This window comes from Rhinopithecus bieti, unplaced genomic scaffold (genome assembly GCF_001698545.2).
Source record: "Rhinopithecus bieti isolate Rb0 unplaced genomic scaffold, ASM169854v2 scaffold_18688, whole genome shotgun sequence".
Taxonomy (NCBI): Eukaryota; Metazoa; Chordata; class Mammalia; order Primates; family Cercopithecidae; genus Rhinopithecus; species Rhinopithecus bieti.
The window spans coordinates 256,842-274,338 of record NW_016809492.1 but is presented as its reverse complement, the minus strand read 5'-3'; the positions used below and the strand labels follow the sequence as shown (position 1 = coordinate 274,338).

At 38.6% G+C, this 17,497-nt stretch overlaps 1 protein-coding gene across 1 annotated transcript in view; it reads right to left on the bottom strand.

Annotated features, from left to right (window-relative positions):
- The window catches only part of NRCAM (neuronal cell adhesion molecule), a 325,277-nt gene that overhangs the window by 256,419 nt on the left and 51,361 nt on the right, over positions 1-17,497 (bottom strand). The window contains exon 2 of the mRNA XM_017889596.1: positions 6,702-6,859. The gene's annotated coding sequence lies outside the window, so the exon portion shown is untranslated. The remainder of the gene's footprint in view (positions 1-6,701; positions 6,860-17,497) is intronic.

The following is a 17,497-nucleotide window of genomic DNA, read 5'->3' as shown; positions in this document are numbered from 1 at the left end:
GGATTGCATTGGGAGTTATACCTGATGTAAATGACGAGTTGATGGGTGCTGACGAGTTGATGGGTGCAGCACACCAACATGGCACAAGTATACATATGTAACAAACCTGCACGTTATGCACATGTACCCTAGAACTTAAAGTATAATAATAATAATAATAATAATAATAATAATAAAAGAAAGACTTGTTACACGTTCAGAAAAGCACACAAGGTGTGTTTGCACACAAAGATACTACGAGAAAGTTATAGAGAAAATGAAAGTAATTATTTTCTTTCACTTGCAGAACAAAATATATGTGTTTGAATTTCTAGGAGGCATTATTTCTGAAATCACAGAGTTCAGAGTTCTTAAATACTCTGGGAAGCATCTCAGTAACTCAGGACTGAATGTTCTCTTCTTTTTTGAAGATTTTCAGAAGTGTATATTTTACAAGCCTCTTCCAGTGTTTTATTGTCAAGAGCAGAGGAGTTCTCTTGATATAAATCTAACTATCTTCCTTCTTTAATGTATGTCCATTTCCTCTTGTTCTATCCTCTGAACATGGGCAAAAAATGTCCAATATCCTCACGAAAGATTTCCACTTATTTGATGATTTAAGGTGGGTTATGCCTCAATTTTCTTATCCTAAACAATTCCAGTTTCTTTAACTTTTACTCAGAGAAGTTTCTCATTTCTTTAATCACTTTGGTTTCCCTTTGGAATCCTGTCCAATTTCTCCACATACCTTATTAATGGGGACTAACAGTAAGGAATTGTTTAAAATTGCAAGTGATGCATCTTTTATTAACCTCCATATTCTACTAAAGCAAATTATGTAATAAAAATGACATTAAAGTGCACTCTGTATTGTCCAGTTGGTCAGAACTGGTACACTATTTATGGGTTACTTATAGATAATTACTGGTAATTATAATAATAGCTATGATGCAGTGAATGTTTCCTATGTTCCAGGTACCAAATACTCTGCTGTTAAATCCTGGCAAGAACTCTAAAAGGTAGGTATTTTTACCCTCATTTTTTATAGTAAGGGCCTGGGCTACATTGTCACAGATCTTGATTGTGATTCCAGGGCCAGTACCTTATCACAGTACTATGAAGATAGGTCATCCCATCCTGATACACACACACGCTACATTGCATGGCCCACGGACGGTGATTGCTGCAGTTCAGGTTTCTCTGGAACCAGGCTCTGAGATGAAGATCTGCAGGCAGGAATTTTATTGGTGAGGGCTCCTGAGCACAACCCCAAGGGGAGTGTGCAAAGCAGGACAAGGGAGTTGGAGAAGTTGGGCCGTGGTGCTGTGGTGCTGTCACAATGAAAGCCTCAGCCAACCCATTGTCCTGAACTGAGTCAAGAGCCTTTGTGTCCCCAAATCAACCACTCATTGAATGCACATGGGCCTGGGGCAAACAGTATAATCTTGGGTGAGGCAGCTCTGATTAGCTGAAGGCAGAGGACAATCCCCAAAAGGAGGGACCCACGTGAGCCATCAGCTGTCAACACTCCAAGAAGCTGGAGAAAGAGTGCTTCAGTCAGGAAAGGGCAGGGGATCTGAGTGGCACATCACAGGTCCACCACAGTGACTGCATGTTCTGATCCCCAACTCAGGATGTGGCCCTGTGAACCTATTTATGGATTCTGAGTTACAGATTATATCATTTTAAGGCCAAATAAGTCAAAGAAATCAGACTGAGGGGAGAAAGGAACTTCAAATACTGCTTTGGTTTATGTGTAGGACAAGAGGAATATTTCTCTCTCCTCTTAGTCTCTCTCTTTGCCTCTTTCTGCCTTTCTTGGTCTCTGTCTCTGTCTTTCTCATTTACATTCTCTGTGATACACACATACTAATATGATGACACCAAATAAAACATGAAACCTCTGACAGCAAGGAGAGGAAACAGAAAAGGAGAGACAATAATTTGAAATACTGGTAACAGTTATTATCCAAGTGGATATTGGGATTTTTGAATAGTTCTATCGATAATGTACATGTCCTCTAAATGAAGGACATTTATGTTATGTTGGGTGAACAGAACCCTGTTAGTAGTGCTGCATCCTCAATCTTTTTTTTACCTCAATCTTTCCTCATAGCTCTTATATATTAAAAGATATAATTGCCTTAGGATGGTTCTTGCCTAAAACAAACAGCACAAATACTTATACTATTGATCGTGAAGAGGAAGTTGTTTTATTTTTCCATTTTAATATAATAAGAACAATAAACATGTTTTTAAAGTTTAAGATCAAAATTATTTATTATTTATTGTTATCTACTTATCCATTATGGAGATGCTTTTAAAAAGCTAGAAAGTCAACAACTGGCAAGAATGGTTTTATTAGGGCATGAATTTGAAATAGATCCCCAAGGGAAAATGAATCCAGCTTATATTATGAGAAAATGTGAAGAACCATTAATTCATATTATGCTGTTGTGCTATTTTATTAACTAAGGCAAAAACAAATTCTCTAGTCACCATTCTCATTTTCACATGAGCAGCAAGGTATTAGTTCAGTAGCTGGGGTTCAAAAGTTAATAATAAACCTGAATCAAGAATAATTTCAAAAGTACCCAGACAACAAAAGGCAGTGGAGAGTGAAAATTGAAATGTAGCAGGACATTATCTGATTAGAAATCTGTTGTCATTGTCTTCCACCAAAACGGCCCACAAATTGCTGATGTAAAGTCTACGATCTCTATTATGGGATTGAATTTGTACCCAAAGTTAGTGGCTCAGCATTTCCTTTCCTCTTTCTTTTTAAAACCCCACATTATAAAAGGGCATACGGCAACACATTTTACTGTTAAATATGATCTGAGCCTGTTGGAATACTGCCCATTCAAAGTGTCACCCCAGCAACTCACCCATGCCTTCCACTTCCCAATAGGAGTTTTCCCATACAACCCTCCTCTAGCAGAATGCTGTGCTCTAACCACAGGGTATAAGGAAGGCAGTCTCCAGTGCTATTCCAAACTCTCAATACTTCTAAGTGGCAACTCCAAAACTAACATAAATTGCATGCATTGCTTTGTTTGCACAATGACACTTACAATACTCACTTTGGAATCCAAGCAGAAAGCAGTCACCTAATACCGTTGAATTCTATCCTTCACCCACGGTAAGATAGTGCAGAAGAAGACCACCACCAAGTCAGATAACAGTGGTGAAAGCTGACCTCCCCTTTCTCAGCCATCATACCATCTTGTGTTCATAGTCTGCAATAGTTTCCATATCTATTAATCCCTGCTCATACTGTTGTTCTGCCCAATGTAGCCAAGCGATGCACAGGGCAAACATTTAGCAAATGCCAATGTCTCCCCACAGCACTCACCCCTTATCCTCAGCATGCTATTTCCACTGCCAGTTCCACAAACTGTCAAGGGTCTCATGTTTTGGAGACATCATATTAGTGTGTGTCTATCATGCAGCGAATATGAGTAAGACAGAAAAAGATTCACAGAGACAGAGAAAATAGAAAGGCAAAAAGAGAGACTGAAACAGGGAGAAATATTCTTTGTGTTCTGTGCATAAGTAGAAACTTCTTTTGTTACTGGCAGCTTTTGGGATGAGTGAATCATGTTTTGTACACGCACCCTGATAATTTACAGCCCACTGGTTTCACAGCAAAGACTGACCATTCTGTGGACTTCAGAAAACAATTCATTGTCTTCAAGACCACCTACAACTTGCATGCATGTGCCGTCATTCTAAATTATACTAACGCAGCGTTTCCATGAATTCATCCTCTATACATAAAACTCACAGTAGATTGCAATGTAATTGACCAAATCAGAAATATCTTGTGCTTTCTGGATGACTGTAGTTAACCACGATTTATTGTATATTTCAAAATAGCTAGAAGAAAGATTTCTAATGTTCCCAACACAAAGAAATGATAAATGTTTGAGGTGATGGATATACCCAATTAATCTGATTTAATCATTACACAGTGTGTGCATGTATCAAATATCACCTGTAAATATAACTAATTTGTATATGAAATATGTATAATCATTATGATGAATTTAAAAATGAACAAAAAAGGTAATATCCTGTGCCTACAAGTGTTGGTTTTAAAGTCACTGATGTCTTTTTTTAACTAGAATTTAAACACAGGTGGTTTGATTCTGTACTAATCTTTCATTTCACTGGTAAAACCAGTCTAGAGAAATAAAGGCTGCCAAAACAAAATCCATGTTAAAATTAAAAACTATAAAATTTAAAAATAATAAAGCCTTAATCAGAGCCTCAAGTGTTAAAAGAGAATCTGATTGTTGCATCTAGAGTGATTAACCAAAGCAACTGTCATTGTTGTGAACTGATTTACTTAATTCAATTCCCTATTTTAAGATATATAGATAACTTCACAGCTCAATAAAGATTTAGAATGAGAGAAAAAAAATGATGAAGTGGAAAAGACAGAATGAGATTCAGGAGACCAGGGCTTTGGTTCCAGCTGTTAGTGTTAAGTAAGTTACTTAATTTTGCCTCATATTATTTTTCTTGTGTATGAAAAAGTGACAGATTTGTGGATCTTAAAGTTCCTGGAAAGATGGTAGAGAACTACAGAGAGTAAAAATGGAGCATTCTGTAGCTTTCCAATGGGTATTAAGGAAAAAAATCAGTAAGCTAATTAAGATCACAGTAATCAAATAAAATTCACTCAAAATAGTACTATTGTAAGTATTATTTGAATTTGAAATTTGTACCCCAGACATTCCCTCAAAGAAGGCTGTGAGAATGAATTTCAGCAGTCTAACTTGGGTGGACTTGCTCTCAAACAGTGCAGGCTCTGTTATAACAGGCCTCAACCATGTCCTGGGTGGATGCTGAGAAGACCCAAAGGGAGGGGCCCTAACACCATCCCACTGAAGAATGCAAGAAAGACCCTCTCAGTCTCCCATAAGCAATGCTGAAACACTGGGCAGAGCAATGAAAGTGAGAATTTGACAAGGACTCATGACTGATACTGAAAAAGAATGACATTTTAGAAAGTAAAGCTCCTTTCTTAAATAATTGCTGTAGCTATTGTGAATTAAAATGGAGAATAGCACTGGCTTGTTACTGTCCTTGACTTTAGGGTTTACACTGTTTGTTAAAGACTGCTTTGAATTTCATTTTATCAAACTGGAAAGGTCACCATATTTGTCTCTAGGAAAAAAATCATAATTTATTATGCCAAGAAAATAAGAAGAAAAACTATAGATACAAAAACAGCAGATAATGTCAGAATAAAATGAAAATAGAGAATATGGTAAGTGGTAAATAAATGAATAATATTGAAGGCTTAAATACAAAATCAAATGTATAATTAAAAAAATATTTTTAACCATTGCCTATTAACTCCCAAGTGAACGTTTCTAGTTCTGAATCTTCCCCTTACCTCCACACTTAGCTGTCTGATGGATATTTCTATCTAGATGTCCCTTATATACTTCAAAGTCTTTCCCTTCCCAAGAATAAATCTGCTTCTCTCCTAAATTCCCCTTCTGGTATCATCATGTTCTCAGTCACCCACGTCAGAAATCCAAGAATCCCAAGTCCTGACATTTTCCTACTTCCCATGCCCAATCAACCGCCAAATCCAGCTCTTTCAAATTCCCCTTTCTTTCTCTATTCAATGCTGCTTCTAGCCAAATTCTAATTCTCCTAGCTCTCCCCCATATAATTACAAAAAGGATCTTTCCTTCCTTCAATATTGCTCTAGTTCATTCTCTATACTTCCTCCGGCATAATACACATAAAATGTCAATGACTTCCAGCTGATAACACCTCAGTGCTTCAGTGCTTCCTGCTCACCTTCCTTTCACACACATGCCATGACTTCTTACTTTCTCACATGGATTTCACACCCCTAACCCACTGGTCCTACCTGCAATACCCTTGTCCACCCCACTCTGCTCTTTACCTAACTCCTATTCCACTTTCAAGAGCCATTTTAGGGGACACCTCCTCTACGAAGCCTGCCTTTACACACAGCCCTCTGGCCCCAGACTGCATTAGCTGCCTTTTCCATTCCTTAATGCACCCTCAATATACTTTTATCATAGATAAGTTGGTCATATCTATTTATGTGCTGTCTCTTGCATTTGGCAGATATTCCTTGAAGAAAAGGACTTATTACCTTTGCTTCTTTAGAGCCTAGCAATATTTACTGAACTGAACTGAAAATAAATGAAACTATGGGGAAAAAACATATTGGCGGCTATGAGAGTATTTCTGAGGATTATAAATGTTTAGGAAAAGTAGAAATTGTTTTTCTTACTTATGCAAATAATACCTCAAGGTTTACAAAGTGTTTGCATATAAGTTATATTGTTTGATCCTTAAAACAGTGAAAGAAGGTAGGGTAAGGCAGATATTGAGGCTGATAGAGACCCTAAATACATAAGAAATTTTTCCAAAAAGAGAAATATTATTGATTTTTTAAAAGGGGTGTGTGTGTGTGTGTATGTGTATGCTCAGATAGATCTTCATAAGATCAGAGTTCCAACTTCAAATAAATTCCTGTTCGGTCAAAATAGCCAATTGGCTTCCTCCATATTTACTAAAAGTTTTCCCAAAAGAAAACTATGAATTGCTTATAAAAAATTTTCAATAACTGTTTCCCTCTTTTCACTACTTTCCAAGTAGAATTTGGAAGACAGACCAGTTTATTCAGTCTTCTAAAGATAAAGAGAGAACTAATTCACTCTCACCTTCAGAAGGTCCACTGGGCTAGATACCTCCCAAATGATTTTCTGATTTCTGAAGCTATCCTTTTCTCAGGAGAATGCCAACAGCTAAGACCAGCTTTGGCTGAAGTCTTCAGCAAACAGTGGATAAAGAATGCTGAGGGAGAATATCACAAAGATTCCTGAAAAGGAAAAAATAAATAAATAACACAGGACAATGTAAATTGTTTCGGGTTAGCTAATTCTATTAAACTGAGATTTCATCCCACTATAGTACTAAAATTTGACAAGGGTGACTTACTACGTATCAAATTCCATGATTAATTTTAACCAAGCATTATCGTACTTAATGACATCAATATCTAAGAAATTTTAAGCAACTTAATGGGAACAGGTAATGAAAAAAGGTAACATTATTCCAATTACATTGCAGTGTAGTACAGAAGGTCTGAATTGCCCCTAAATAGCAGGAAGCAACGGTGCACCCAAATCAAAATGAAAAAAAGGCACTTGATCTTATTGTACTCTAATGCTTCATGGGAATACACTGTGCTTTACAGTCACATCAACAACAGGCCGTGGCGGGGAAGAATCTAATACAGACTGAAAAGAACAAACAATGAAGAACTAAGTATTTGATCAAGGTTGACAATGTCAGAGAGGAACTCAGCAATGCAATTATATTTTAGAGGTGGCTTTGAAGGCGGTAAGAAAAGAAGGCATCTGGAATAAAGGGGTTGCTGAACACACCATTATAAGGAACAAAAAGCATAAGGTTAAGGTGGAACAGAATAAAACCTTAATTAAACAGAAGCCAATTAACAGGTGTGCTTGAATATTATGTTTATTAAACATCTCACTTTTATGAGAAAGGGTAAAACCACAAAAGGAATGCTTCAAAAAGCTTCTTTTAAACCAGAACTTAGAGTCAGTCTGTAGTAAGAAGAGCAGAAACCATGAGTTCTAGACCTGCCTCCATCACTAACAGTATGACCTTGGGCTTGCTAAGTGCTTCTCAACCCTGCCTGTGCATTAGCACCACTGGGTGAGCTTTTAAAAAGTATCTATGACTGGGCCACATCCAGACCAAATAAATCCCTGACCACTTAAATCAGAATTTCAGGTGGAATGGCACCCGTGTCATTATTTTGCAAAAGAAAGTCAGGGAAGATATTCTTTGATGACCCCTCTAGCTCTAACATTCTGTCTTTTCTACACTTTCGGCACCTGACAACTCATTTGTTTAAAATAGATACAATTTAAATTGATAGTATCCAAAACTTTAAAACCCTATAGCAGTTCCCATTTTCAGGAGGTGGGAACTCAGGGTCAAGAGGTACAGTGATTTACACAAGGTCCAAGCAAAGCAGCAGCATGAGAATGGGGTCAGGTCTTCTAGGGAGGAGAAAGCCAGATGGACCATGAGCTGGTGCCAGACACAACTCTGTTTCAGGCTAGGCTGGGTATGATCCAAAGACATGAGCCACACTGACAACTAGGAAGTGATGAGGCTCGTGGCTTTCTGGGCAGGGATGCATAACCACAGGGTTCCTGCTTTTTAAGGAACAACAGGCCAGGTCCAGTGGCTCACGCCTGTAATCCCAGCAGTTTGGGAAGCCAAGGTGGGCAGATACCTGAGGTCAGGAATTCAAGACAAGCCTGGCCAACATGGTGAAACCCCGCCTCTACTAAAAAATACAAAAACACCTGTAATGCCAGCTACTCGGAGGCTAAGGCATGAGAATCACTTGAACCCAAGAGGCAGAGGATACAGTAAGCCAAGATGGCGCCACTGCACTCCAGCCTGGGTGACAGAGCAAGACTCTGTCTCAAAAAAAAAAAGGAACAATAGCAGGCTGGGCACAGCGGCTCACACCTGTAATCTCAGCACTTTAGGAGGCTAACTCCTGAGCCCAGGAGTTCGAGACTAGTCTGGGCAACATGAAGAAACTCTGTCTCTCTATAAAAAATACACACACACAAAAAAATCATCTGGGTGTGGTGGTGCACACCTGTGGTCCCAGCTACTCTAGAGGCTGAGGTGAGAGGATGATTTGAGCCAGTGAAGAGCAGGCTGCAGTGAGCCAAGGTCATGCCACTGCACTCCAGCCTGGGCAACAGAGGAAGATCCTGTCTCAAAAATAAAAACAAAAACAATAGAAAATAGTAATCTTAGTAGCTAAACTATTGAGCACCTTCTATGAGCTAGACACTGTGCCAAGATGTGCTTTCATCCTCACAAGAACTCTCTGACCCAGGTACTATTATCATCACCAATGTATCAGTGAGCAAACTGAAGCCAAGAGAGATGAGTCTTGTCTCAAAAATGATGGACCTCAAATTTTAGACTTTTAACAAAGCTACTCTCTCCCAACCATGCATTGCCTCAAAGAAATACAATTCCTTTGCAGGCTGGAGGCAAGGCTGCTCTGCTCTGATATCTACTTTGTCTTTTTCGTCTCAATGCATTCTCACACTGGAAAGTGGAAACAGAAGCCTCCTGGAGTCTCCATGGTGTGGTGCTTTCAGATTTTCTCAGGCTAAACAATTAAATTTCTGTTGTTTGAGAGAGAATTAACATTTTACAGAATAACTTTTATTCTTACACAGACACTTCCAAATTAGTACAGTTTGGATGCTGAGATTTAGTTACACTATCTTGGAGAAGTTCAGCTCAGGCAGCCATCAGAAGAGTCATCACTGAAAACTGCCCTAAATAACTCAGTCCATCATGACATCTGAGTTTAAATGCCTAACTGAAATCTCTGTAATATCACTCATAATTCATGTGTAAAAAAGTTTTCTAACACTCTTACATTCATCTTCAATCCTCTTAGAGAAGGATCCATGTCGCAGTTTGCTGTCCCATTTCATTTACATTAGGTAAATTATTTCTTTTATTTGTATAGCATTGTTATTTACTATAATAAAATCTAATTTACAAATATGTTGCATATGAAATATATTTTAAGAGGCTAATGCAAAAGTATTACTGTTTCTGACACCTTAGACATATCCTAATTATACTGTGTCAGAATTATCTTCATAGCTCATTTTAATAATAATGTGAAAAGATAGTTTTCATTAGACACATCTGGGAAGAAATAGAAGAGTGGTATTAAAAATAAAAACACAATTTTGGGAGACAGAAGGAGCCTGGAAGGTCACTAAATCCAACCATCTATCTGCCTATAGCCCATTCCATTTTAAGGAAATTATATGGAGCTGAATCTCTCTTCCTGTAGCTTTTACTTATTGCTCACAATTCTGGCCCTTGGAGCCACACCCAGGTTTATATTCTAATGTTAACTTCCCCAACCACAGCCCACTGTTCAGAAAAAAATAAGCTATTGTTTTGGTAGAGGTGCTGCTTGGATCAGGAGTGAGCACCTCAGAGGCTGGTGGATGACCCAGGAGGTAGCTTTGTGCAGAGATACGCTAGAACAAAGACAATAGTAAGACACGTTGATCACACCAGCTCTCTCTGGGATTTAGTTGGATGTTGGGAGTCAGAGGAGAACCTACTAAATATGCAGAGATAGCAGAAAGACCATATGTGAGACCATGTGAAAGAGGTCAGTCCCTTGAGGTCATCTCAAACCTAACTTTCTACTTTACAGATCCAAACTGGGCAGCTGTGCAGTAAGTCCCTCCTCCTTAGGGTGTTTTGAGTCAGTTGCTGTTTTCTACGGCCCAGAGTGCCCAAATTCACACAGACTAAGATTACAGCACTCCATTTACTGCCATTCTTACGGCTACATTTCAGACTGACAGTTAATATTCCCCTAATCTTTTGTAGGTCTTTTGTTAGAAACGAGTGAAGGCTTTATTTTCACAACATCAATATTTCACCTTCTTAGATTGGGTCCATTATCCCAACCTGCTAAAAACTTTTGACTTCCCAATCCTGTCCTTACAAAATATTCGTTATGCCATCATCTATGAATTAGACAAGAACACCATCTAGCATAACATTCATGCTACTAATAAAAAATTTAAAAGCCAACAACAATATCAAATTGGACACAATTTTAGAGAGCAAATAATATAAAAATGTGAAAATCAAATTGTTAGTAAATAAGTTTATTTTAGTGTATGTCATTACTTAAAATTAATAATTACCAATACTCTAAGTTGATTGCCAATTATCCTGAAAAATATAATAAGCTACATAAATGGATATGACCAAGCACTTCATTTGCTGGATAAAGGTGTTAACATTTACTCGTTAGAGATTGCAAAATCCAGAAGAATGAGGTTTCGGCATCATTAGAGAAAATGAGGCCATAGTTGAGATAACTGGCAATATGAACTTTGTAGCTGGAATAATTACCTGTGCAGTCGACCAAGAATTTATGTTTGAGAAACATATTGCAAAAACAGAGCCAAGTTAGCTTCAACCTTCCCTGAGGCAATCATGGAAATTAGCAGAATCTGTCATTTTAGGTCATCGGTATCCCCTTGCCAAAGTGAAACTGTTCTCTGAAGAAGATCTCAACTGCTTTGTCTAATTTAGTTCTCAGTCAGCCTCACGGGATCTCTCCTTACGGTAAAAAGACTCACACCGAAGGGCTTTTTAAGTTCTCCTGGCTGCTTTTCTTAGTTTTTCTGTGTCCACCATTACAGTCAGGTGCCACTTCTCAGGTGGTCAGTATGCCTGCCCAGAACAATTAAACCCAGCCTCACTCCACTAATTGGATATGCCTGGTCCTCTCCAGGCTGACTCTGAGTAAAGTAAAACTGAAGTGCCTCAGAGAGAGGGCCTGATGCACCAGCCTATTAAAAAAGCACATGAGTGAATGTGTGAATTTCATGCCATCTCTGATGACCATTCAGAGGGCTTTCTGGCTTGCTTCCTTCTTCTCGGCTGTGCTGAATGGGTAAACTTTTCCTTCAACAACTGGTGTTGTAGACCCACTAGGTGCCATAAGAAATGCAAAGACTCTAAGACTTGGCAGCTACTGCTCAAGAACAGAGATAGGAGATAATACCATTTTATGTTCAATGGCATTTTGAGGTCATTTTTCAGAGAGGTAATCTCATTTAATACTGAAAAAGTGTTTTTCTAGCATTTTACAGATTTAAAAAATAAGTTTCAGTAAGGAACTTCTCAGTGGCTCATCGTAGCTAGTAAGTGGCTAAGCCAAGACTCCAGGTATTTTGTAATTCTTAGTCCACATCCACTGACCCATAGTTTCATCCATTAGTTATGCAGGCAAAATGACCACCTAGCAATATGTTGAGTGTTTACTCCATCCTGAGTACTGTTATAACTGGTTGGCATATATTTGATCCTCATGACAACTTAACGAAGTAGGCAATTTTAATATCCCTATCTAATAGATGAGAAAACTGAGGCACAGAAAGAGGACTAATGGCCCAAGGTTGTACAGCTAGTTGGGGGCAGAAAGTGATAAACACAATGAGAGCCATGCCACCCGGAAGAAATGTGAAGGAAGTTGTTGGATTTGTTGCTAGGAAGAATGCTAAGCAAGTTTTGGAACGTTTTCTGGCATTTCCAGAACAGTGAGACTTTTCTTCTCTTGGAAATCTTGTGAGAAGACATTGGCATCAGAGATGAGAAAAAGATGGCAATTCCAAGAAAAGAAAGAAATGTGATTTTTTCCCCATCCCCTCTGCTAAGACTATGGATGTGTGAGGGACTGAGCAGCACAGAGAGCTAGTGGCATATGAATACCATCTGCTGCTTTAATACTTGATATGTATATTTTCTGTTACTTCAGATTCTTTGGACAGATCACACTGGTTGAGTAAAGCAGAGGGAAGAGACTGTTGGCATTCATGACCTTACATTTGTGGTTTGTGATCTGACAGTGGATACCCAGGAAGCTTATGAAGTGTAGTGATTTAGCAATATGCTGGGATACCAGTTTGCGTCGTACAAACTCACTGGCTACGGGGCATTCACACCTCAGTGCAGCTTCTTTGTTCTGAACATGTTTTCAGGTATGAAAAAGGAAGGAGCCAGGAAGAAAGGAAGTGCTCCAGCATTCAGTAATTTTCGTGGCCCATACTTGGGACTCAGGGGCTTTCAAACACCTCTTTGAATCCTCACAATAATCCCATAAGGGTGGACATTATTGCAACAATTTCATACGTGGGCATATTAAGGCACAGAGAAGTATAGTGACAGACTCCAAAGTCAGAGAGCTTGTCCATGTCAGAGATGGCATTTGAATCCAGGTCTTTCTGACCCTGCTGTGGCATGGCCTCTTCCATTTCTGCTCAAAGAATTAAGTAAATACACAAACAAAAATTTTGCAAAGAGGAGGGAAAGCCACTAGATGACACTACATTTTAGTTAAAGTTAGAAAAGCAGTATCTTTAGATATGTTTGATATGTGGAAAAAACACAGGACACTTAGTGGAAATTAGTTCCAGGAAAAAGCCAGAAGCCTCTACAAACCTTTTCATATTTTTGAACTAAGAGGTACCTTAGGTTGGGTGTGGTGGCTCACGACTGTAATCCCAGCACTCTGGAAGGCTGAGGTGGGAGGACTGCTTGGGCCCAGAAGTTCAAGACCAGCCTGGGCAACATAGTGAGAACTTGCCTCTACAATTTTTTTTTTTTTAACTTAAAAGGAGATACTTTAAAGTCTAAGAAACCAGTCCCCAAGGGACTGCTGTGTTCCCAGGAATTCAGAAGTGGAAGGAGAAATGCATCAAAGATAGGACTATTCCTGCCCTAGCACAGGGGTAAAGATGTGACCATGGTAAATACTGTGAAGGACAAATAAAGAGCTTAGGTGGTCCAAAGGAGACAAAAGTACTTCTGGTTGGAATCAGGCAGTAAATAATGACAACCTCACTGAGACACTGGCAGGAAAGAAAGGGGAGAAATAGAATGATAACTCTAAGGAAAAGCAGGATGAGAAGTGATTTTAGGCCAGAGGAGATTTGAACACATCTGTAGGCTGAGATGTAATAAGAACAAAGAGAGCGAGTGAAGCTGCAAGTTGGCAAGAGTAAGCAGAGCCAGGCCTCATGTAAAGGATGGGAATAGGACATACAGGGATTAGGGAGTTTCTACCATACTTCATCCACATGTTGTACACATCATAAATATTTAATCTACTTCAACATGGTAAGGGATGGAGACTCATTTCATGTCTCCTTCCATATTGGAGAGAATACTCCTCGGATTGAAGCTTTTCTGAAATGGCCAAGAACTATTACAACAGCCCATATGCAGCAACCTGCTTATTTGCATACTGCCCAGTCTTCTTACTGGAAAACAGTTGGAGTCAGTCAAAATGAAATGAAATGCCAGCACACTTCAACAGTAATACAAATGCCATGCAACCTCGAATTGAGTTTAATAGAATAAACAAAACAATTTGCTTTGATGATTCTGAAAAGCAACTGAACTTGTTCCAACTTGAGCAGGGGTTTGTTTATTTTGCTTAGCTCCAGTCATTTACTGAAATCACTCAAGAAACATTTAGTGAGAGTCTACTGGGTAATGCATACTAGTACGAAGCTAGAATGCTAATGATTTTTATATTCTTCCTTCATTTCTACTGCATTATTTTAGATAGGGTTTCATTTTTAGGTGGGGGAATGTCTGCAGCTAATGTTTAATAATATTTATTCTTTCTGATCAAAAAATTGTTTTGTTTTCCAAAATATAAAAGTACAGAAATTTTTTTAAAAGAAATTTAAACATTTTCTTCCATGTTCATGTTAATGTTTTGGTGTATGTTTCCCAAGTCTTTTATTTTTCTTGTGTCTGTATTCACTTTTTTCAGAATAGAAGTGGTATCATTCAGCACACACTGGTTTATCAACCTGCTATTCTCACTTAACCATACACTGTGAACATTTCCCCAACTCATTAAATATTCTATAAAATCATTTTTAGTGTCTGAATATTCTACCATGTAAAGAAGCCATATCTATTTAATCACTGCCCTAATATTGGATATTAATGTTATTCCAATTGGCTGACTTTTAAAGGCGCACTATTTTACTAGCACTGGCTGAAAAACCACCAGTAAGGTTGTTATACAGAATCTGATATATGCAGCATCATTCAACTGTGAAGTTCCTTTTCTCTCATCTAAGATTGTGATCAACTGAACCAAGAGTATTTCAGGCCAAGTACCTGCTCAGAGCAGAGCCAGCCGAAATGCCCACTTATTTCTCACCTTCTCCCATCACAGCCCTGCCCTCACCATTTGCTGTGGATCTGTAGTGTGACAGTGAGTAGTCTGCCTGACTGGAAGGGAAGAACAGTTATAAGTTATGTGCTTAACCAGCTCATGATTTTGAGGTTCTATTGCAGTAGTTCTCAGCTCTGTTGGGCTTAGGAATCACCTGAGTTGGTTTTAAACATATCACACAGGTGATATGTTTACTATCTTGATTATGTTGATGGTTTCACAGGTATATGTTAAAATTTATCAAATTGTCCATTTTAAATATATGCAGTTTGTTGTATTTAATTATATCTCAATAAAGCTGTTAAAAAAGCAAAACTCCAGATGGCCAAAGCCCACAATTGAGATTCCGATTTAACAGGTCTTGGATAGGACTCTCCAGGTGGTTGTAATGTAAAGCCAAACTATTAATCTAACATATAATGAATCTTTCCAAATTTAAATTGATGTGATTGACATAAAATTGATAAGGGAATATTTTTAAAGAAGTGATTTTATCATTTTCAACTACAAACAATAACAGATTTCTTAAAAAAAAAAAAACTGCCACCCAGCAAAGAAATTTAGAGACTTCCTTTAATGATTCATAATAATTCATAAATCCAACCTTTAATAGTCTAATGTGTACTAGGTACTATGCTAGGTACCACATAGATAATATGCATGTATGGAACTGACACTTTTTAAGAGCCCAATATTCTCTTAAATGAATTTAAACTAGATTAAATTCACAAACTAGTTAAATATCGATTTGTCTAGGAAAACTACAAGGAGAAAATGTAAAATGAACCTGTTGTGGCCCTATTTGGCAATCACAGATTCTCTATGAGGGCTATTCAAATCCAGGAGGTTTTGCTCTATTTGCCAAGCTGCTGAGCTGGGCACAGGCTTTTTAGCAAGAATGTGAGAAAAGCTGTCCCGGAAAATTGGAAGCTTCCTGCCAGAGGGCACCATCCTCCCCTCCTGACATATGAGGTTCTATGCCAGTGTCTTCACATACAGATATCAAGACAGCTTCATATCCACAATAAAATATCCAAGGCCTCTTATTAGGGAAAATTGATATTTAATACTAGCTCACATATGTGTTTACTCTGTTACTAAAAAGAAACCTTGAACATAATTAGTGCTGGCTTTGAATGCAGTTTGGAACTACACCCAGCTGGAAAGGGGCCATGGAGCATTGGGTTTCATTCCTCACCAAGCTGAGCACTCCCTGAAAGGGATTAGAAGAGAAAGAAATGGAGCCGACCCTCATTCAGAAAGAAATGCCCTCCTTGGGTTCACTGGGATAACTGTGGAGGCGGGGCAGGTAGGAGAAGAACTGGGACTGTCACCCTCCTCAATTCCTTGTCTCCTCCTACCTCCATAAGGCACTGCAAAATGAAATTAGGTGAATGGAGCACTTGGGCTGGAGAACGAGGGGTATGACATATTCAGGGAGCTGCTTGTGTGAGGGAAGGCGCAAAACACCTGCCTAGAAAGAGAAGGTGGCTGTGGAGTCTCACAAGGCCCCAGTGGAGTGAGATTCGCTTTGTTCAGAGGATGGAGGCCAGGCAGGAATTTCAGGTTAGGATCAATTCGTGCAGAGTATTAAGAGAAATGTAAATTGCAAAAAGGTAGGATTTCCAGACTGCTGATCACTATCACTGCTTCAGCTAAAACAAAACAACACTGAAGGTTTTTTTCTAAATAGAAATGGATGACGTATTTTACATCCTGCATAGGAAGGAAGGCAAAGCCATCTGGTAACTTTCAATAACCAGCTCAATGCATTGCACCTCCCGCTCCTACCAACAGTCTGTGACGGCCACACTCATACAAAAATCTGAAGCTTCTGACACTTTCTTCCCAAACTTCCCCATCTGTTCTGACATCTCCTGTTGACCTCTCTCCAGAGCCTCTTTAGATCTCTCCCTGGGTCACTCTTCAATTCCATTTTCACCCCAGTGCCATCTCGCGCATCACCCCAGTCTCCAGGCACTAGGCCTGAGGACAGGTCACACTCCTCCTTCATTCCGATGCCCAGCTCAGGGGTCCAAGACCCCATTTTGGAGGAGGAGGAGCATGATGGCTTCCCCCATGTTCTAATGGTTTCAACAGCATCTTATATGTAACCTGTAATAGACCCTTATTTTAGTAGTGAAAAATTAAAATTTAGCAAAATTTCCCCTGGCAAAAAAATCTCACACCCATAGAAGCTGTGAACACAAGGTTATGTTTACCTTGTTAGATAAAATAATATGCATAGACTTTTGGAGGACACCTAGATTCAACACTATCTATATCATATTTTGCAGTTCTCACTACTAACTTATAAATAAAAATTATGTTTTGCATATTATATCTTTCATATTAAAAAGTTGTATTTGAATGATTGATTTCCCACTAAATCAAGCCAAATATATGTCTCACCTTTGACTTATTCCTGCCATCGCCCTGGCTTTGTTTTTAGATCATTACAAAAAGAAGAACCCTGAGCCATTACAAACTACAGGCATACCCAGCAAATAGTTCCTGACTCAAGAGACTCCCAAATCCATATTCTTTTTTTTTGTCTTTTTTTTTTATTATTATACTTTAAGTTCTAGGGTACATGTGCATAACGTGCAGGTTTGTTACATATGTATACTTGTGCCA